The following is a 22,573-nucleotide window of genomic DNA, read 5'->3' as shown; positions in this document are numbered from 1 at the left end:
TTAATAAGGGATGTTGAAGAGTGATTCGAATGGAAATTCATGTTGCACTTTCTCAGGAGGGCAGTCTTCACTTAAATTAAACACCTTTGCTTCATGGGAATACAGGCCTAGTGATGTCAAACTATTTCAAGAGAGAGAAAAAAATGACTTTTTAAAAATGTGAATAATCCAGATGTAAAAATGCTTCCTCCACTTACTTCAATACCCTTCAAAAGCCAAGCAAAATATGTATTTGCATCATACATAGCCCTTGGGGCAATAAGCCTTTTGGTATTGAAAATAAATTAAATGAGACAAATCATTTGCCACAGGCAGTTCAACTGTCTCAGCAAACACGTGTTTAATATAGTGGTGAGCACAGCTGCGGAGCCCAGGACTCACCAATGTACATCATTCACCAGCTCATAACACATCAGTATACAACTCTCTATCTTAATGAAACAATGTAAAATGACTACTTGGGAGAATGTTGTTCACAGCAAAGTTGTAAGTGAAAAGAGTGAGTTCTTTGCAACCTGTTGTTAATCTGTACTACCATATCATAGGGGATTTTCTTGGAATGAACACAGAAGATAATATGCAAAATGCTAGTGTTTCCAAATTCATTTAAATTCTAATATTCACATAGTGATTTTAACCAGATGACATGATTGGTTTCTTCCAGGCTTTTTGTGCAAAATAAAATGTTGTGTTGAGAACACAACTGTTTTCATACAAAAGTAAATGGCTTTATTTTTGCCTGATGCCTACATATTTAAACAGCTTACTGCCTTGTAATATACACGAAGAAAGGGAACAACTGCAATAACACATCTTGTTTGTATATTCATGTAACCAGCACCCAGATTACCAGCAGCAGCACAGAACCCTTCACTCACTTTCCCTCCACTGAGGGGCACCACTATTTTGACTATTTAAATACTATACATGCTGATTTTGAATGTTATATAAATGGAATCGTACTGTAATCATTTTGAATGACTCCAGTCATTTGAACGATGGAAATGGAATCATTATTCATTTGTGCATGGCTGTTTATTCAACATTATGCTTGTATGTTTTATCCATATTGCTAGTCATAGCTGTCATTTGTTCATTCTTAATGCTGCATAGTACTCCGTTGTGTAAACATGGAATTGTTTAAACCATTTTAATGTCTGTAGACATTTGGTCAGTTCTAGCTTCATGTAATTACAAATAGTATTGCTATTTCTTTTTTATGTCTTTACAAACACTATACATTTCTTTTGGTGAAGATAAGTATGTATTTCTATTGGATATAAACCTCAGAATAGAATTCCATGTATAGGGAATGCACTAGTTGTTCACTTCTGGTAGATCTGGCACACAGTCTTCAGTTATGGTTGCATTAGTTAATACTTCTCACCAGAAATTTATGAGAATTCCAGTTGTTCCACCTACTATCACTCTGGCATTTTCTGTCTTTTTTATGTGAACTGTTCTTCTGGGTTTGTAGTGATATCAACTTAATAGTTGTAATTGGTATGTTCCTGATCTCTAATGAAAGTGGGCACCTTTCAATATGTTTACTGGGTATTTGGATATCTTTTGTAAAGTATTGTTCAAGTCTTTTTTCTACTGTGTATTTATATTTTTGAACTGCATACAATGACACTTATTTCTGTATAATTAAAGTTATATTATTATATTATTTAATTTGATATATTAAAACATAAGAACATATTAGGCTAGTAATAGTGGCCTCCTTTTTCCTCCAATGAAAGAGATTAATACCACATCTGGCTTACCTTTTCTTCAAAAATTATAATTCTTATCAGCCATGACTGGGCTTTCTAGAAGGAGAATTATCAGAAAATGAAAACTAAATCTAGAATATAATGAACATTTATTTATAGTTACAGTTTTATTCATAAAAAATTTTGAGGGACAATATTTCTCTGGGGATCAGGGAGACAGTAGTCCACTGTCTTGTCCATGCTATAAACAGAACATTTAAACCAATTCAATTACCTTAAGAATTAATATTTTTATATAGTTATCAAAGAAAAATTATCACCCACTCCTCAAAACTGGCCCCTTTTACAGTATTATAAAAACAGAATACTGAATTAAATGAACTAGTGTCCTTCTCCCATGGGAAATGTCCTTTATTTTTATCATTTGAGTTTATCATTGAGTTATCATAGTACCAGGTAATTTATTTCCTGTGAGAGATAAAGAAGAGATAAGGTTTAGGAGGTATTGGTCAGAGGACTGAATTGATTTTCTATGAACAAATTGCTTGTGATAGTGTGTGATGATGAGTTATGTTCTGTTCAGAGAAGAAGGCCTCCTTTCCTTTCCTTTTCTTGAACCGGCTGATAAGTCTCCATTGCTTTAGAGCCCCTGAACTGATGATTGCATATCTTTCAACCTGTCTCTGGCTCAAAACTCAAGCTGTATATGAGAAACGACAATACCAGAGTAAAAAAAAAAAAAAGCTGAGAGTGAATTTATGCTGCTGTCTTCTCTGTCACACTTCAACGAAAGGTCAGTAACAGGTTTTCCAAGCCATTAAAAGTAATTAGTCTTGCCGTAGCAGCTAGCCACTTTGAGGCCTGTATTTAAGGGAGACAAAAAGCAGCAACATTTTAGAAAAAGTTTTAAAAAGCAACTCATACTTAATTCAAATGCAGAGTCAGTTGGTAAAAAAATCACAATTATCTAGGATTAGTAATCATTTCTTGTCTATGACCAGTGTTCTGTTTTGTTCTTTAATGGTTGATTTACTTTATTACAAAGACTATTTTTTTTATAAGGTATCATTGATATACACTGTTATGAAGGTTTCACAAGAAAATAATGTGCTTATGACATTCACCCTTATTATCAAGTTCACCCCATACCCCATTGCAGTCACTTTTCATTAGCGTAGTAAGATGTCACAGAGTCCCACAGTGTAGTAAGATGCCAGTAAGTCCCCACTTGTTACAAAGACTATTTTTAAGATAATTTTAGGTTTATGTAAGAAATGAATGGAAAGCACAGAGATTTCCCATGTACTTCCTGACCCACACACGCATATATACTTTATCAAACCACCAGAGTGAGATATTTGTTATAATTGATGAACCTACATTGACACATCACAATCACCCAAAGGCCATAGCTGATGTTAGTGTTCACTCCTGGTATTGCACATTCTATGATTATGGACACATGTTTAATAAAGGTATCTATAATTATAATATACAGAGTATTTTCACTGCTCTAAAATCCTCAGTGCTCCACCTGTTCATCCCTTTTGCCCATTCTCCAACCCCTGATTCTTGTACTGTCTCCATAGTTTCACATTTCTAGAATGTTATGTGATTATAATCATACTGTATGTAGCCTTTTTATGTTGCCTTACTTCACTTGCTAATATGCAGTTAACTTTCCTCCATGTCTTTTCATGGCTTGATGGCTCATTACTTTTTAGACCTGAACAATATATCATTGTACGGATGCTCTACATTTACTTATTCACCTACTCTAGGACATCTTGGTTGCTTCTAATGTTTGGCAATTACAAATAAAGCTGCTATAAACATACATGTACAGGTTTCTATGTGGTTTTTATGTGGAAAAAAGTTTTCAACTTCTTTAGATAAATACCAAGGAGCACAATTGCTAGATTATATGATAATAATATGTTTAGTTTTGTAAGAAACTAACAAATTGCCTTCCAAAGTGGCTATATCATTCTGCATTCTCACCAGCAATGAATGAGAGTTCCTACTGCTCCAAATCCTAGTGTAATATTTTACTTATGGGGTGGTAACATAGAAGGTATTGAGTTTGTTAATTTCAAGTTCTACTTGTTAATTGCTGGTATAAAGGAAAGCGATGAACTTTTCTATATTAACTTTGTATCCTGCCATCTTGCTCTAATAATTTATTATTTCCAGGAGTTTTTTTTGATTTTTTCAAATTTTCTACATAAACAATTATGTCATCTGCCAAGAAAGAGGCAATTTTATTTCTTCCTTTTCAACTTGTATCTTTATTGCAGTTTTTTTCTGTCTCATCTCATTAGCGAGAACAATATTAAATGGGTGTGGTGAGAGGAGATATCCTTGTCTTGTTTCTTACCCTAGTGAGGAAGCTTCTAGTTTCTCATCATTAAATATGATGTTAGCTGTAGTTTACTGAGATTTTTTTTATGATGAATGGCTGTTGGATTCTGTCAAATGCTTTCTATGCATCAATTGATATCATCATATAATTTTTCTTCTTTAGCTTTTGATGTGATGGATTACACTAATTCATTTTCAAATATGGAACCAAGCTAGTATACATGGGATAAATCCTAATTAGTCATGGTGCATACATTTCTATACATCGTTGGAATTAATTTGCTAATATTTTTGTGCATTTTTGCATCTATGTTTATGTGAGATATTGGTCTATAATTTGCTTTTCTTGTAATGTCTTTGTCTGGTTTTGGTATTAGATAATAGTGGCCTCATGGAATGGGTTAGCAAGTTAGGAAGTTTTCCATCTGCTTCTACCCTCTGAAAGATATTACAGAGAATTGGTATCATTTCTTCCTTAAATGTTTGGTAGAATTCAACAGTGAATCCATATAGGTCTGGTTATTTCTGTTTTGGAAGGTTATTAATTACTGATTCAATTTCTTTAATAGATACAGGTATATTCATATTGCCTGTTCTTGTGTGTTTTAGCAGATTATGTCATTCAAAAAATTGGTTATCAAATCTGTAGGTATGGAGTTGTTCATAGCATTCTCCAGTTATCATTTTCATGTCCATAGGATGTCTCCTCCTTCATTTTTATTAGTGATTTGTGTCCTTTCTTTTATTTTCTTAGTTATCCTGGCAAGAACATAGATTTCATTGATGTTTTCAAATATCAAGATCTTTGTTTCACTCATTTCCTTCTATTGATTTCCTGTTCTTAATTTCATTGATTTCTATTCTAATCTTATTTATTTTCTTCTGCTTAATTTCTTTCTGCTGACTTTGCTCTTTTTATACCTAGGCAAAGACCCCAGAGAACTGCATTAGGAGACAGGGAAACCTAATAGAACTATTTCCAGTCTTAAAGGATGGAAAAACAACAAAAATTAGAGGGTTTAATGAGTAAAAATTCAGTACAATAGAGGGATAGAGAACTGGATTTATCTTGCCAGTGAATTTTTCTTAATAATAGTTGTAAAAATTCTAAGACTTACATGGGACAGATGCAGAAACTGAAAACAATGGATTATAAAGCAAAATAGACCTAAATAAATGGAGGACTTTCTAATACTTCATGCTATGAAGATGGAAATTCTTCCAAAATTTATCTATATACACTTGAATTCCAATTAAAACACTACATTAGCTTCTATTTATGGATAAAAAATACAGATAAATTTGTATTATCTACACTTTCAAAGTAGAAAGACTGAGTTCAACAAACTTAAACAAGAATGATTCTTGATATTTATAATATATAGATACTGAGATATATTTTAAACCTAAATTAATTAAGAAAATATGCTGTTGGTACAAGTACAGAAAATAGACCAGTGTTAAAGAACAGAGTCCTGAAACAGACTCACATATGTACAGACACAGATTGAACAGTATAAGTGGAAGAAATGATGGTCTTTTTAATAAATTGTGTTAGGTCCAGTTGGATATCCATATGGGGGGAAATGTTTTTGAATTTCTGTCTTACACTATAGCCTAATTCTTAATATATTATAAATCTAAATGGAAATAGAAAAATAAAAATAAAAATACTTTAGGGAAAAAAAAGAAAAATACAGTCAAAATCTTAGGGATGGTAAAAGATATCCTAGGACACAAATGGTAATACCATAAAGGAAAAATAATGATAAACTAGATTTTATTCAACTAAAGTTCTTTTTGATCAAAAGACATCAAAAGTGTGCAACATAAACCATTAAATAGAAGAGGATATTTTTGCTAAATTTTGAAATTTTTATAGTTTTAATCCGTATGTAATAATGAGTACAAAAATATTTTTACATACAAATAGATGTATCTCACAAACATAATGTTGATTGAAATAAGCCAAAGACACCATCATAGTAACTATATGTCTACTTATATAATGCTCAAGAACTTGCAACAATAATATATAGTTAGAATGTCTGAATAGAAATTACTTTTAGAAGTGACTTGAAAGTGGACAAGAGCTTCTGGGCACTAATATTCTATTTCTTGATTTGGGTGTTGTTTGCAGCAATCTGTTTATATTGTAAAAATGCACATATGATTTGTAATATATGTACACATGCACACGTATGTACACATATATTTATATCTTTATAAGGGTACCTATCTAGATATCTATCTGTCATCTATCTATATGGTATAATTCTATACTTCTTTTAAAAAAGTGGTGAGTGATTGGTTATAAAAAAGATAATTCATTTATTCAGCAGATAAGTATAATGTATAATTATTAGGGGTTTGGTGACAGGCACTATCCTAAGTGTTCAAGAAACACTGGTGGGCCATATAGAAAAGATCTTTCCCCAGTACTTCTGAGACAAGCATGGATGATTATTAATTTGATAAAATATACCTACATATTATTAAAATTATTTATTAATAATGGTAAAAATATGAACATTCCCATTTTTATTCTGTCAGCTACATATGTTTTTGGAGCACAGTGTCAAATCAAAACTTTTTCCTGTCAGTTACTTGTCACCTTGTTAAAGAAAAACCCATTACAGAAATGTTTTGGTACTCAAATAACCTAAACTCATGAAGTCTGATTAAACATTTTTTTAAAACTTTTTTTTATTAAACATTATTTGGAGGAGGAAAATTAGCATCTAAATATTATGAATATTTTCATAGGAACATTATGTTTCTCTACCCAACTTTATTTACTTTTGTGAAGATATTTCCTATTTTTGCATCAAATAACACTGCTTTGGTTTGACCTTGATCACACATATAAGCTCTCTCTGTTGATCAGAATCTCGAGATCTCGACAACGACAAGGGATGCATATAAAACTCCCATGAAAACACTACAGTCCATAGTCAGAATGGTTTGTTATTTATTCAGAAGCTGAAAAGAGGCATAGTGTACTTGTGCATTTTGATAATTCAATCATTTATATTCTCTGAGTGTAGTGACTGGCTAAAAATGTAAACTAGATATTAAAATGTGTTATCACATAGCAGTATCTTTGTTCCACATGTTCCATTTTCACAAAAATGAATCACTCAAAGCAAAGTACATTAATACATGGAAAGTCAAGGGCTATGTGTTGATTTGAAGTTAGAGATCCATGATAACACACTTGTTAAAATTATTTAACATGAACAAACACAACAAAACTTATTTGCAACAAATGATCTATTATGCTTTATTTATTTAAAGCCCTGCAACTGCTCTCAACTGTAATCTGTACTGGTGCTTGAAAAATTTAAATGATTCTCCAAATACTATAACTATAATTAGATGTATACAAACACACACACACACACACATATGGCATACACATCTATGTATATACCATATATATAATATACATACCTAACTATATATTCTATCTAGATACTAGATAGACTGTCTTCAGAAACATTCTTTTCTTCTCAAGTTATTCGTTTACCTCTTTCATCTTCCCACAAAGCAATTATGAGCCAGTACTCACTCTGGACAGGTGGCTGTGTGTTTTTCAACTTTTTGACAACTTTAAAATGGTTGTATCAATAGAAAATAATACTGCATTCTATTTTCCTTTCATTTTGAACAATAGCATTTTTAATTAAAATAATTTCTATGTAATAGTGAAAAATGTTTGGTAGAAAGTAAATGTTTTGCAAATGAACATAAGCATTATTATTCACGATTCGTTCTTCTTTCCTCCTTTAGTGGAGATGGCTTAAATTTTATTCCAGAAGATGTCTCCAACTTCCACTAGAAAATTTTAATTCCACATTCACTTTAATAAATTGGCAAACTGAATGGCATCACTCCTAGGTATCTGTTAGCAATTCTTAACTACAAATTCTGTGCTGTTTAATACCAACATAGACAAATTTAAGATTACCTGTGATATGAAATCCATCATTCTCTGCAAGTAGTTTGCCTTGTATCCTTGCATTATGCCAGATCATGATACCTGTGATCAGAAAGAATCATTTAGTTTTCTTGTTCACTGGATTTATAAAACTGGGCTTTGTCATATAAAAGACATGCACTGAAGAGCATAACGGCAAATACTTTACAAACCTTTTGACTTGGGTTTTTGTATTTATGGTGAGAATGCCCTTGTCGTGTTTCCTAATAACATCCTATAAAAAAAGAAGGTAACATCTTATTTTGGTTCTGAGTAAAAGTTTTGGTTCTCCTGAGCAAGTTGTATTTTTATTATCTATCTATCTATCTATCTATCTATCTATCTATCTATCTATCTATCTATCTATTTATTATTTTTGTTTTTATACTGGGTCTTGGAAAACAATGTTTTTCTCTTTTCTTGGGCAGGTAGGAAATACAAAGCCCAATTTTGACCTATAGTTGGCAAGTTACAGGATTTCCTGACATGTGCCTTGAGGGCTACATTTTACTTTTAACTTCATTTGATATTTTCATCTGTATTTTCTTTGTGCCTTTCAGGCCTTATCTACAAATAAACTATATATTATTTTCTTTTTCTTTTTTAAAACTCACAAAACAATTTTTGAAATAAGGGAGAAGTTAAAAATAAACATACAAACTTACTGCACTCTCCCGCCTTTTTAAAATATATAACAATCTATAAAATATGTAATTCAAGTCATTTCAAATCCCATCTGGAAGAGTTTTAGTTGGTTCATTCAATGTCATTATAGTTTTGTTTATAGAGAAATGTGAAGAACCAAGGCTATCACAGAGTAATTTAACAGATTATTGATGTAACCTAGGCAAAGAAGTTTTCCACATTTTTGAATTATGACCTCTTTGAAAGTATAAATGTAGTTACAGTATAAGGCAGTGAGTACCAAGTGAAGAAACTCCCTTGGAAATAGATTATTGTTCACATGCTCTAGTTAAATATACTCTCATGCACCTATTTAGTTGCTCTAAAGCAGCACTGTCGAATAGAAATATAATGTGAGCCACAGATATAATTTTAAATTTTCTGGTAGCAATTTTAAGGTAAGTGAATAGAAGCAGGTAAAGTTGTTTTTAATAATACATTTTCTTTAATACCATACATCTAAAATATTATCATTTCAACATACAGTTAAAGTAAAAGATATTGAGGGAGTTTACATGCTTTCCTTATTTCTATTTTTTCTTTTCAGGTCTATTAGTGTTGCTCTATGTATTTTTAAGATATATTATTTTGTGCCTCTGTTTAAAACTGTTATGTTTTCTTGGTGAATTGACCTCTTTATTAATATGTTTTGCCTCTATTCCTGATTATATTCCTAATTCTAATGTTTACTTTGTGTTATAGTAATAGAATACAGCCAATACAGCTGTATTAAAAAAAAGTGTTATTTTTAGCATGGGATGCTTTTTTCTAATCTTTCAATTTTAAATTCTCTTTATCTGTGTACTTAAAGTTGGTATTTAGTAGACAGCATGTATTTTTCATCTTGTTTGAAAATCTCTTACTGATACTCAGGTGTTCAAACCACTTATGTTAAAAGTATTGATACGGTTAGATTTAAATCTACCATTGTCTAGCTGTCTTCTATTTTTTTCCATCCATTCTTTGTTTCTGTCATCCATTCCTGCCTTCATTTAAATCAAGTGTTAGGATTCCAATTCATCTCCACTACTGCCTTATTAATTAAACACCTTCTTCCCTCCCTTCCTCTCCCTTTTTTCCTCTTTCCTTTTTTTCAGTCTTATCACAAGGTTTTCAATATATATATATATAACTCATCTGAATCTACGTATAAATAATATTATACTACTTTGTCTATAATAAGGAAAGTCACATTGTATATCCATTTCTTCTCACTTATCCATTGTCACATATTTCACTCGCAGGCTTTACTTGTTATAAACCCCACAACACATTGCTATCATTTTTGCTGTAGAGGAAGTGTCAGGGTATTTCTTCTCAAATGGGCTAGAGAGTAAATATTTTAGGAATTGTGGGTCACATACTATATTAGGTGAATAGCCTTCATTTTTTTCTTTTGTTTTTATGATTGTTTCAAAATGTAAAAAATCATTCTTAACTTCTAGGGCCAGGAGTCTGATTTTGTAAATGGGCTGTAGTGCTGAACATTAAACAGTCAATTCTTTTTAATAATTAAAAATAAAGGAAAAATATTTTCTACATTCACTTTCATTTTTTACCTTTTATGTCCCCTTCATTTTTTTGTATAGATTCAAATTTTCATAAAGTAACATATTCCTTCTGCATGGAAATCTTTAACATTTCTTACAGGACATCTGTAAGCTTCTTTACTATCTCTTAGGTCAAATTCTTTAGCATCATCTTAAAATAACATTTTTTTATCTTATTTAACATCTCATGTCTTTATTCATTAACACTTCTAACATGTCTATTACCAATGAATTCAGGTAGTATTGGCTTTTTTCTCACTGGCTTATTTCACTTAGTATGATGCCCTCTGGGCTCATCCATGGTGTTGCAAATACATGTATCACATTTTCTTGAATTATTCATTTGTTGATGGGCACTTAGATTATCTCCACACCTTGGCTATTATGAATAATACTGCAATGAACAGAACATGGGAATATAGATATCTCTTTTGAGATAAAAGTTTCATTTCCTTTGAAAATATGCCCAGAAAAGAATTGCTAGATCACATATTAGTTCTTTCATTAATTTCTTAAGGAACCTCTACCACTTTTCATAATGGATGTACTAGTTTACATTTCTACCAAGAGTGTGCAAAGGTTTCCTGTTCTCTATATCCTCCTCAGCATTTATCTTGACGTTTAGATAACAGCCATAATAACAGGTGTAGCGGGATTTCTCATTGTGGTTTTGATTTACATTTACTTCATTAATAGTGATATTGAGCAACTTTTTATGTAGCTGATGACCATCTGTATATCTTCTTTGGAAAAATGTCTTTTCAGGTCCTTTGACCATTTTTTAATTGGACTGTTTCATTTTTTTCTTTTTTTGCTATTGAGTTACAAGGGTTCATCATATATTTTAGACATTAACCTCTTATCAGATATATGGTTTGCAAATATTTTTTCCATTCCATAGGCTGTATTTTTGAGGATATTATTTTAATGTGGTGCATCACATTGATTTGTAGATGTAGGACCATATTTGCATCACTGGAATAAATCTCTCTTGATCATGTTGCATGATCCTTTTAATATATTGTAGAATTCAGTATGCTAATATTTGGTTGAGAATTTTTATTTGTACATTTATCAGGGATATTGACCTGTAATTTTTGCTTCTTTTAATGTCTTTCCTTGGCTTTGTTGTCAGGGTAACACTGGCCTTATAAAGTGAAATTGGACATGTTCTCTCCTTTTTTGAAGGATTTCAACAATAAAGGATTATTATTAATTCTTTTTTAAAGGTTTGTAGAATTCACCAGTGAACCTATCTGAGCATGGATTTTTTCTTTGTTGCAAGGTTTGATTAGTCAATCAATTTCTGCTAGTATTTGGTCTGTTCAGATTTTCTATTTCATCATGATTTAGTGTGGGTAGATTGTATGTTTCTAGGAATTTATCCATTTCTTCTAAATTATCCAATTTGTTGGCATATATGATCCTTTGTCTCATTATCTTTTGTATTTTTGTAGTTTCAGTTGTAATATCTCCTCTTTCACTGATAATTTTATTTATCTGAGTTTTTTTTTTGCTGGGGTTAGTCTAAAGGAAGGAAAAATAGGCCAAATTAAAGAGAGAGAGGATATATTATAAGTTATGGGTTATCAGCTAACAGAATTTAAACCCAATATTTCCTTGTTTCTTCTTCATTAATGTATATTAACTCATATAGTAGTTTTAATTGATTAGAATTGCTAGTGTTTGGATGTCTATACTATGCATCAATTTCACCTGTTCATATTTAGCCTAAGCTTATTGCTGTGTGCTTTAGTCTTGGTCTAATGAGAAGGAGAATGTCTTGAGAGGGGCTTCATAAAGTAACTTTAATTAAGTCTACTACATACTGTTTACCATAATACTCTACATATATGAAGGCATTTTTCAAAATAAGCACTTTGTAAGGTCATCAAAGATGTTATCTAACATCCTGGGTATTCACGGAATGTGGACTATGTCTTTCCCTTTTTCACAAATTCCAAGGACACATGCAACCAAAAATGAAAGAACTAGAATTTTCTTAAAATCTGTCTAAAACCAAAGATTTCCTATACACTCTACCTTATTCTGTTTTTTTCTTCTTCCCAACCTTCTCTTCTAGTGGTCTAAAACTATGCAATAATAAGGCATATTTTATTCTTTACTTGTATTCTTTATTTTCTTTTTTAATCATAAATATTTTTCACTGCCACATGTGCTAAGAAGCATAAACAAAATAATAAAAATTCAGTTAGGCTCAATGTTTAAAAGAATGTTTAAGGACTCTGTTCTTGGGTATCAGTGGGATTAAAGGGCTTCTATAACATGAACAGCTGGAATAGTGAAGAATTTTTTCTATTACTTGCAACACTCCAGGAGGCTCCTAGCTACTGAATGTTAAACAAACCATAATCAACAGACAAACATCTCCAAGTTGTCTATTTTCACTTATGAAACTCACTAAGAAATTATAGGCTGTTGCTTTATTCTTAAAAAAGAAACCTTCTGTAATTTTATAACTAAGAGGGAATTAAAATAAAAAATGTAAGAAAACAAGAGGCAATAAACATGGATTTTTTTCAGAATGATTTTATGTTCTCTACAATATGGGAGAAAAATTAAATGTAAATTTTTATTGTGGGTTTGTTTTGTTTTATTTTAGTTGGTTTTATAAAATAGAAACTTGACAGAGGATTCTTTTCACTTTGTTTAAAACATGTCAATTAAATAATTTATGTAAGCATTCATTAAAAACCTATAATCTTTATTTTTCACCTCATAAGAGGAGTTTTGATATTACTACTTACTGATACATTCAAAACACTTTACTTGGATGTGTGGGTGTAAGTAAAATTTTTATAAACGACACACTAAAATTTCTCCACAGTTATATTCCTGGATTCATGATTCACAGTTATATTCAGGACTATATATCAGGTTCATCCATCAACATCCTTACCACATCCAGTATGTAATATTCCAATAAAATGAACTGGTTTTTTATTGCATCCTTATTACACTGTATCTAGGAGGCATGTTTTTAGTGATATCCTCAAAAAAATTTACTCATATATTGTTATAAAACAACAAAAACTAAAAGTAAGTCTGCCCCTGTCCTCACCTCATTGAAAAGCAGGGTATGGTATGGCAAGAATGTGGACTTTGTGTCAAGTAGACATGGGTATTGATCAGAGACTTAAGTTTAATTAGCCTGTGACATTACAAATACATGATTCCCCTTTTGTTTTTTTCAGGAATTAGGAGAAATAATATTTACGCTGCAGGATGTTTCCCAACATAAATGATGTGATTTATAGGAAATCAACAATCTTGGTAATCCTGAAACTATGTAGGTGTTCATTAACTACCTCATTCTTTTTCCCATTTTTTAATACTGAAACACAAACCTAATGTATTGCTGAAGACTTGAGCTTAGTTGTAATATCTTTTATGGTCATCCTGCTTCAAATTGTAGTTTTTACAAATTTGTGTGCTTTATTTGTATGTGTCACTTCTTCACCTTTCTCAAATTCAGCCCAGCATTCAAGGTCCTTCCAGTATCATTACAATCACATTCTATTATTATTATAATTATGGAATTTCCACTCCAGATAACTTTTTCTAATAAGAATTAAGACCAAGGATAGAATTTTCCTGTCCATAGGATGTCTCCTCCTTCGTTTCTGATATTACTAATCTGTGTCCTATGTCTTGTATTCTTAATTGTCCTGCCTATAGTCTTATTGAGTTTATTGGTGTTTTCAAAGAATCTGGATTCTGTTTTCATTAATTTTCTCTACTGATTTCCTATTTTCAATATTATTGTTTTCTACTTCTTACTGTCTCTTTCTTCTGCTTAATTTGGATTTACTTTGGTCTTCTTTTTCTATTTTCCTAGGGTGAAAACTTATATTAAAAATTTTAAATCTTTCTTCTATTGATTCATTCAATATGTACATTCAATATTGTAAATTTATTTCTTATCAATGCTTTTGCTGCATCCTACAAATTTTGATAAACTGTATTTTCATTTTTATTTAGTTCTAAATATTGTTTAATTTCTGTTGAGGTTTCTTCTTTGACTCATATGTTATTTAGAAGTGTGTTATTTAATCTCCATGTATTTGGGATTTTTCCAGTTATCTCTGTTAGGGATTACTAGTTTAATTCCACTGTGATCTCATAGCAGACATTATATGACTTCCATTCTTTTAAATTTGTTGAAGTGTGTTTTTTGACCCAGAATGTGGTCTATTTTGATGAATGTTCCATGTAAGCTTGAAAAGATAGGAATCTTTTCACACACACAGAATAGAATGCATTGTTGCTACTATTGTTTTTAACAAACTGTATTATCTGTTAGACATACTAAGAATAAGAAAAATGAGTGATTATATTTACTTTAATTTATTCCTTTTTCAATGCCTTTCCTTTCTTTGAGTATATCTGAGTTTCCTACCTATATTATTTTCCTTCTTTCTAAGGAACTTCTATTAACATTTTTTGTAAGGCAGGGCCACAGGTAACTGGCAACAAATTCCCTCTATTTCTGTTTCCCTAAGAAAGTCTTAACTTCTCCTTCACTTTTAAAGGATAAATTGTCAGGGTACAAAATTCTAGGCTGATGATTTTCTTTTTCTCTCAACAGTTTAAAATTATACCGCTCTCTTCTTGCTTGCATGGTTTCTGAGGAGAAGTCAGATACAATGATGACATTCGTTTCCTCTATAATTAGGGTGTTTTCCCCTATGGCTTCTTTTTGGGTGTTTTCTTTGTCTTTGACTTTCAGTAGTCTGAAAATGATATGCCCAGGTACGGTGTTTTCATTTGTTTTGCATTTGTCTTGCTTGGTGTTCTCAGAGCTGCTGTATCTGTGGTTTGCTGTCTGACAATAACTTGGGAAATTCTCAGTCATTGTTCCTCTTATTTTACTCTGTTCCTTTCCCTTTTTCTTCTGCTTTCCCATTTTGTATATGTTATACCTTTTGTAGTTGCCTGAAAGTCTTTGCATATTCTACTTTATTGAATTTTGTTTTATTATTGTTGTCTGTAGTTTTATATTTTTGAGTATTTTATTGATGTGTCCTCAAACTTATAGATTCTTCCCTCAGCTGTGTCCAGTCTATTAAGAATTCTTTCAAAGGCCTTCTTTATTTCCATCACAGTGACTTTTATCTCTAGCATTTCTTTTCTTATTTCCTAGGATTTCCATCTTTCTGCTTTCAATGGCTACTTGTTCTTGCACACTGCCTATTTTATCCACCAGAACCCTTAGTATATTAATCATACTTTCAAATTTCCAGTCTGATAATTCCAACATCCCTGCCATGTCTCATTGTAATCCTTGCTCTATCTCTTCAAAATGTTTTTTTTCCCTCCTTTTGGTATGCCTTGTAGTTTTTGATACCTGGATCAGATTTATGGTGTAAAAAAAACTGTTGCAAACAAGCTTTTTGTAATGCGGTGGTGAGTGGGGGGTGTGGGGAAATGATCTGCATTCTATGATTAGGTCTCATTCCTTTAGGGAGCCTATGCCACTGACTGTCACCTTCATGAGTGTTTCTCGGTTTTTCTTTCCCCTTTGGTGGGTCAGGATGACAACAGAGGACTGCAGTTAGGTGTTTCCTTCCCTCCCCAAGTCAGGCTCTTATTGACTAGTTCTTCCTGAGGGCAGGTCTTTGTAAAAGGACAGAGGGCTCTGCAGCATTTCAAATGGTTCCTTTTCCCTCCTTTACCAAAGCATTAGAGGTATTTTTGTCAGATATTTACTATGGGAAGCTGGTCAAGTTCTTGAAGGTAAGTATAAGAATATTTTGGAAGTCCCCATATGCAGTCATATGCAAATCAATCTGGGACTGATACAGGAGATAAAAACCCCTTGGAGTTTTTAACTGTCAGAGTTGTTCACAATGAGCCTCCAGAAATTCATCAATAGCTATTCAGCTTTTCCTATCCTGACTCTGTTTCCTGCAGTGGTTTCAGCTCTTGTGACTCCACCCAGGTAAGCCATTATTTCCTGTATTTATCTGCCTATTTCTCTATTCTAGAAAGAGAGACTGTGTCCTCTATCTTAGGGATACAAGAAGAGTTGTTGATATTTTAATCTGAGTCTGTCCATTGTTTTGCTTGTTATTAGTAAGGAGTGGTGCCTTCCAAGCTCCTTACACATGGAATAAAAAACCATGAGTGACATTTTTTAAATACAAGTCTGTCAATGTCACTCCTGGGATACCAGATCTTGATTTATTGAACGTTTAATGTAGCTTTCAGGAAACTGCTTATTTCTAACCTACTCATCTCACCAGTCAATTCATATTATTGCTCTTTTTCAATTTCCTACTACACAAAGTACTAGTGTCAGCTCAAAGTACTAGTGTCTGATACAATTACAATTTTTTTCTCATTATTCTAAGTTTTTCTAATTTCAGCTTTAAATTTATTTCTATCTTCCACAAATAAAGCATTTAACAAGAAAATATTATACTTTCACATATACTGATTATTGTGCTGTAAGATGGGAAGAACTATAGGAAAGGCAGGGAATATTAGAAAATGGCCAATTTTTTTAAGTGGGAATATTCTTTCCTAGGAGTACTCTTTCTCTCACCTCATTAGCTTTGTTGACTTCTACTTACCTTTGCCTATCAGCTTAAATGCTTCTTATCAATGATTCACCATTTTAAACTGCAAATGATAGTAAGTCAACTAATAGTGTTTTGTGTAGTAGGACATTGAAAAAGTCTCATAAGGAAGAAATATGGAAGTAAGCAATCTGGGACTGATACAGGAGATAAATAATATACTTAAATTCAAGACCTTTCTTTCCACTGTGTCATCCCCAATATGGTGTGTGTGTGTGTGTGTGTTAAACTCATGTAGGCAAAATAGCTGTGTAGCCCCAGGAATCAAATCTGTGTTCCAGATAATAAAAAGAAAGAATGGGCGGTATCTGTTTGACTTCTACTTACTTCTCAGTTTATTAACTATAACTATCAGCTGGACAGTCTAGTTTCGAGGGAATCTAACATCAAAATAATTTTTATAGTTGAGGAAAAGAAAGGAGAAAGTAAAAAAACTGTCAGTCAAAAACCGTCACCTTTTATGGAAACTTCCTTGACATTCCTGTCAGACTTCCATGATATGCTGTAATAGCAAAAGGTTACTGTCCTTCATAGCATGTAACAAAATTGTAAATTAGCTCTATTTGCATGCTATTTTATTATGATCTGTCATCCATTAAAATACAATCAAGGAAGGACAGAAATAGATAATTTTTTTCTCTTACTAGTTTAACCTCGTATTTTCAATAATAGCTTTAATAATTTAGTTAATACATAGTGTGTGCTTAAAACAAATTATGGAATGATGATATTAGTGTAGTTAAAGTCTGTTTGTCTTCCTCATTTTCCTTAAAAATTTTCATACATTTTTATCAACACACAGTATGTTCTATTTTCATAGTTTGTTTATTGTGCCTCCTAAATTAGTCTGTTTACCAAGTTATTTAAAAGTAAAGCTTTTTCTAATTGTTCTTTGATGTTCCTATCTTGCTTAGAGCATAATAATTAATATTGTAGTAGTAATTCACAGTATAAAATTCTATGTATTCATAGTAATTCATATCTATGAAAAATCAGTATTTCAAAGCATCATTTTTGGAAGATATTAAATGAGTTTGAACTTGAAATTTGAAATGGTCGATGCTCTACAGCTGCATGTGCATGATTCTACCTACTGTAGCATGTGGTCTGGATTATTTTTCTTACATAGAAGTTTTGATGAATGATCACCTAATTCAATCATACAAGAATGGCTATAGTGATGGGAAATATAAATCACTAGTGAGATTACATCTAAGTATTAGCAACAATTGATGATTAAATATAGATTTTAGTTTAGACTACAACCTAAGTAACAGAGGAAAATCAAACTACTGCTGAGGTAATCATCCCCCACCTTTGGAAGTGAATGGACTATTTACAGGAAAGTAATAATAAAAAGAAAACTGTTGATTCTCTAATCTAACTGGAAACTCTTCACGTACATACTTGATTCTACTTATTACACAAAATTAGAGAACAAATTGGGTTGAACAGAATCCAAACTCAACATTTGTGTACTGGCCAGGCCAAGGGTAATGCAATCAAAGCAGGAACAACAGTTGAACTTAAATTCATAGGAAGGCCAGTAAAGGGAATCATGTATTAATTAATTTATTCATTCAACAATGGTTTAAATGTATTCCTATATTTGTTCTTAGCCATGCAAAGGAAATTAAAATATTTACCATCCCAGTCATAATAAAGCTCTCATTTTAAAGAGAAGAGATCTTTTAAATGTTCTAAAAGCAATTATCATTTATTTGGAGAAAAATATATTGAGTTACAAAAATTCTGTATTTCTTTCCCCTCCTGTCTCTCTTGTTTTTGTTGTTGTTATTGTTTGTTCATTGGTAACCATGGGTGGGCACTGATCAGGCAGGCCCAGGTATCTTGGGTATGTTTTTTATTTTGACTCAGAGTATATTTTATTTATTGTATACATACATATACAAATATAAATATATAGTTATTTATAATATAGCAAGTGTAACATCTTCCTTAGTGTGTTATTTACATTTTTACATTTATAATGTTATTTCCTAATGTATGATTTTCCATCTTTCCAACTCTATATAAACTATGTAAGAAAAGGAAGATACTTCAATTATTTCAACTCTACATGAAAGAAATAATTATCTCTATCTGCAAAGTATTCAGTAATTTTCTACTAATTTGTGCAGACAAAAGTAGTCTCCTAAAATGAATTAAATTTTAAAAGATCTGTATTTCTCCATGATTTTTACAAGGAAGTGGAGAATTTTTGCAATTTATGTGCAAACATACGAATTTTTCCCTTGAAATTATAAACAAATCATTTTAGTGATGGTTCTTATTTATTAAAAGATACATCATTTGCAAACTTCATAATTCAATATTAGTGATAAGTATCATGACACTTTAAACAAATAATCTAGGCACCTAGGATCTTAAAATCTGAGATGGAGGTTCTTTAAGGTGAATGGGTTCTTGTAAATTTCTTCCTTCATTTTTGTTTTAAAATCTACCTTTTAGGTAAAATTCACATGCTTAAATCTCGTAATAACTTTTCCTAGGAAATTAAAGAGTATTCTCTTTATTCCAAGTTCCATGGTATTGATTTTTGATATCTTATTCATAAGATGCTTCTTTTTTTTATGAGACAAAGCTCTATTGACTAAGGTGGATAAGAGATGTGAAATTAAACTCAGGGAATAGAATGTATTTTTCACATTTCACATAAGTAAGAAGAGGTCAATTAGACACATTGCCTACAAACACTTTTTGAAAACACTTTTTTAAAATAAAATCTTAAATGTCTACTTTTAGATATTTCAGGATAATAACAGTCAAGAATTCTCTGTTAGTTAAAAATCCTTAAAGGTCTGTGTGCGATCTCCGTGTCCTGTGGGCAGAGTTTCTTTGGACGTATTTAGTATTCTGCTTGGACAGGGGAAGAGTTGTTAATCTGTTAGAGCCAGAAAGAATTAACCCAATTATATCTCAGATGATCCCTTTCAATATGTGTACCTATTTTAAGGTTCAGCTGGATATAATCTGAATTACCATTTTATTTAAATGATGAGGTATTTTAGCAGACATTTGTTGCTGCTGGAGTGCCTAATATGTGCAAAGTAGCATGTTAGGCTGCAGAATTATTCTAAGAAAATGAATCAGATACAGTCTCTAACATTAATGGTTTATAATTAAATGAAATATTTAGGCTGAAATGTACCAAATTTGCTTATATGGGACCTATGTTTGGTACTGTAATAAAAGATGTCAGCACTGTGTTGAGGGAATAGTTTTCTGACTCTGGCAGTCAAGGCAATTTATAGGGAGAAGGTGACCTTTGTAGGTGGGTTCCAAAGACTAGCAGGCTATTTTCAGGTACAGAAAATTAAGGTGCAAAGTGTTTGGTATAAGAAATTGCATGTGGAAAAGTTCTAAGGTGTGAAGTTAAATGGTGTAGTTGAGAAATAAGCATGGGACTGTACCATACGTAAGATATAAGATGAGGGATGAGGACAGAAGAATGGCGGGTTGGGTATGGACAGATTATGAAGGACTTTGAACACCAGCCTAAATCATGTGAATTTTATTTCAGGAAGTTTTCAAGCAGTTTGAACAGGAGAGCGACATTATGTGAATTCAGATGTATAAACTTATCTGATTACTGTGGTGAGATTACTCAGACAAAAGTTGCTGAGAGCAAAACTAAGAGGTTAGATATGAGGCAGAATTTTATTTGAAAATGAATTACTCAAAGTAACAAACCTTGACCTATAATGAAATGAATTGGCAGAACCATTTTCTTCTAAGTCAGCATAGCATTAAAGTTAAATGATTGCTCTACCTTCACATAATCTATGTGGCCTAAAGAGCACATTTGTACAGTCCTCTCACAAGCATATGCACACTGACAACAAAATTAGCCCCCCAGTAAATGGGAGTATCAAATTATGTCTCATTATTACTAGATCCCACTGCCTTATTTCCATCAGGACTGTGAGCACCAAGGAATACAATGTAAACTGTCCCTAACCTGGGGAAGTTCTGTGTTTGGAGCAGGTGGCTCATATTAGCTTTACCATAGGACTAATATTATTTCTACTTTGCTCTAATATTAGGACCACAGTTACACTTGGTCAAATTCAACTGAATGTTCTGTCACTTTGTAAAACTGCTTCAACATGAGAAGCCCATATCTATTTAATTTTATTGATGTATAAAGTGCTCATAAATTAAAAGAAAACAACAGGAAAAGAATCCAAATTATTGAAAGCAATTTTCAGGAAGGCAGCTTTTAAAACTATCTAATCTATCTTATAATTATTAGAATAGTGGGTAGTCCTATTGAATACCATTGGAAAATAGCATTTTTGAAAATATTTATATTAGTTTGGTTAAATAGTTGCTTCATTTCAGTCTTTAAAATCAAGGAGGAAATAATAATTTACATTTACTGACAACAAAAGATGGTTCAGGCACTATGCTAAATGCTGTGCATGAATGATATCTTTTAACTTTCATAACTATTCATGAGCTAGATATAATTAATGTACCCACTTTGCAGTTTCAAAAATCAAAGTATATAGAGGTTTTATTGTTAAAATTCATGAAGTTAATAACTGGAGACTCAGATAAAACAAAATCTCTCTCTGATGACAAACCTTAGATTCTTATGCATTCTCTTACAGTGCATTTCCTAGAATTAAAGTTTCTTCTTATAAAAACCTAAGCCAGCAGATGCTTCTCATTGCATTAATTTCACACAGATCTCAAGACCTAACAATCGCTGTAAGTATTAGCTCTAACTTTACATATTTCAGGAACACCCCACTAACAAAGGGATTCTGAAACATTGGCATTACTTGGGATTACTTAAGGTACACAAGATATTGATGATGATGATAATGATGTGGTGTTAATAAAGTTAATATTTATTGAAGATTTAATGTATATTAGACCCTATTGTAAATAGCTCCCCATCCACTTCAGAGCTGCCTACAAAATATTAAAGTATTCCTATACTGATCATGCAAGAATTAGAAAGTTTTATGTTTCCTTAGCTAGAGAGTATCCTATTCTTTCACTGCCTATGTAATTCCAACTGAATCTTCATGCTTAGCTTAGAAATCATTCATCCAATAAATCACTATGTCAATCACTTTAGTGCCTACCAATTCCACCTTTGTTACATTTATACACTATCTGGTCCACACTCTCACATTTGTCCCATGTAATTTGTAGGCTTGGTCCCTCTCCCTTACGTCCATTACACTACGAACACAGAGAAAGGAAGGCTTGCCCATCTTTTACTATTGCCAAACAACAATGCCTTGCACATACTAAGCAGTTGATAAATATGCGTTAAATAAATAAACATAAATTGGACTAAATTTCTATTACCTCATCATCCTTTGGCATTCAAATTACAGACAATTCCTAATTCAGAGCAGCTCAGCATAGCTGGAGTCACCGCCTCTTGGCTCCTTTCCTTTGTCAGCTACAGTTGTGATGGATGCTTTGATTCCTCCTGACAATGATTCGCTCCATGACGGTTCTGTACTGATGAAATAAAAAAAAAAGATGTTATTTTTCTTATGGATGACTTTTTTTGATGCCATGGATATGATCAACATATGAAAAAGCACAGGTTGGAAATGGGGGCAGCTAACCAGGGGTAATTCTTAACTACCCCAAAACTTGATGGTTCATTCAGGGAGACAGTTTGCACAT

At 32.0% G+C, this 22,573-nt stretch overlaps 1 long non-coding RNA gene across 1 annotated transcript; it reads right to left on the bottom strand.

Annotated features, from left to right (window-relative positions):
* Positions 1-1,986: 1,986 nt before the first annotated feature.
* On the bottom strand, positions 1,987-22,373 carry LOC118933905 (uncharacterized). The gene is made up of 3 exons (XR_005033279.2): positions 22,244-22,373; positions 8,050-8,121; positions 1,987-2,579 (listed from the first exon to the last, which is right to left on the bottom strand). It is a non-coding gene; the product is annotated as an uncharacterized LOC118933905 (long non-coding RNA).
* Between the last annotated feature and the right edge of the window lie 200 nt (positions 22,374-22,573).

This window comes from Manis pentadactyla, chromosome 8, assembly GCF_030020395.1.
Source record: "Manis pentadactyla isolate mManPen7 chromosome 8, mManPen7.hap1, whole genome shotgun sequence".
In the NCBI taxonomy this organism is placed as follows: Eukaryota; Metazoa; Chordata; class Mammalia; order Pholidota; family Manidae; genus Manis; species Manis pentadactyla.
This window is presented reverse-complemented; position numbering and strand designations above follow the sequence as displayed.